The sequence below is a fragment of the Phoca vitulina genome, unplaced genomic scaffold (genome assembly GCF_004348235.1).
Source record: "Phoca vitulina isolate PV1807 unplaced genomic scaffold, GSC_HSeal_1.0 scaffold49, whole genome shotgun sequence".
NCBI classification, from domain to species: Eukaryota; Metazoa; Chordata; class Mammalia; order Carnivora; family Phocidae; genus Phoca; species Phoca vitulina.
The window spans coordinates 8,910,502-8,912,264 of record NW_022589752.1 but is presented as its reverse complement, the minus strand read 5'-3'; positions in this window follow the sequence as shown (position 1 = coordinate 8,912,264).

Genomic DNA, 1,763 nt, shown 5'->3' with positions numbered 1-1,763 from the left:
AAATCCACAGAGGCAGAAAATAGATGAGTGATTACCTGGGGCTAGGGGGGAGGGGAAATTGAGGGACACCACTAAGGGTACCAGCATCTTTTAGAGATAATGACAGTGTTCTGGAATCAGATAGTGGTGATGGTTGCACTTTGTGAATATACTTTAAAAAAATCACTGCATTGTACACTTTAGATGTATATGTGAATTACATCTCAATTTTTTTAAAAACAAGGAAAAAACTGAATAGAACCATTCTGGACTTCCACCCCTTGGTTCCTGGGCTCATGTATTTGGCTATGAGGGAGATGTCACCATATACTGTCTGCTGATTTAAGTCAGTTATTCATCCTGTACAACAGCACCCCAATCCTGTAAGGTAATTTTCTTTTATTCGTATAGTAACTGAGTTTTTAGCAGGCCATTCTACCATTTTGTCAAGCGAGATGCTGGCTTGGGGCTTGTGGTAATGTTGGTGAATCTTGTGAGTATAATTCCACTGCATTCCATCCTTCTCTGTAAATATGTTCCTTGGTCTGAGATGACTTGTATGGAACATGAATAGCAATGAATAAGGCCTTCTGTTTAGTGCTGGTAGAAGCATTTGGGGCAGGAAAGGTAAGCCATATCTGAAATATGTTTCTATGCCCAAGAGGACAAATTGCTCCTCCCTCCATTATGGAAAATGTCCAATGCATCAATCTGCCTCCAAGTAGCTCATCAGTTCCTTGGAGAATGGTGTGCTCTGTCAGGGACTCAGCATGTCTCTGACTCAAAGCACGTGGGTACCTAGCAGAGGCAGAAGTGAGAAGTCCATGCAGAGCCTCCTTCCCTGTTGCCATCTCACTTTATAAATGGGCCTATTAAGCAAACAGCAGGGTGGCTGGTGAAAGAGGTTGAATGACCCACAGGACTGGATAAACTATCCATCTGATTATTGAAAGCCTACTCTGCAGTGGATGCCCTCTGATGGGCACTGATATGGGTTGCAGATTTGTCATACCATGCACATTCTGAGAGGTCTTCCACATGATTTTCCCCCCAGACTTCCTTAACACCAATGTGTCAATCTTGTTCTAAGTTTCTGACCAGCAGGTCAACCCATTAGCCACTGTCCATGAATTAATATTGACTCATACATCAGAATGTCTATCCACCTAAGTCCAAAGTTGATAACCAGATGCACTGGCTCCTCAGTTACTTTGGTTCTTGCTTAATAGTTTATCAAACCAGATAGGGAATTGTGTATATACGTTCGGATAGTTATTTAATGTTTTTTTTTTTGCCTATTTAGTCAGTCTGTAGATGCTATGAAGGTGAATGAACTAGTGCTTTGTCTCAACTTCACATTTAATCACACCCAAGAATTTGCTCTTATAAAGGCTGTGGGGTTTTCAGTATAAGTAACTCAAAAGCTTAAAAGAATTATTTTCATCTGTTCCTGAAACTATGAAACATATGTTCCTCCACTATGGCAGACCATAGTGAGACTGGCTTTATCACTGTCTTTTAGTATCATCTCTACATAGGACTATCAGATAGTTCTGGCTGGAGTCAACATACTGTACAAACCAATTCATAAACCAGGACCTTACTTTCCTTTGGTTCACTCCTCATGCAGCCGAATGTGTGGACAGAGGAAAGCCAGAGAAGCAGAAAGCCCCAGGTATGACAGAACACTGGGATGACTTGACTGTATGTTTTAATTATGCCTTAAGATCTGCTTGGATTGTAACGAATATAATATTTTCATTTAATAATGAAATGCTGCAGCA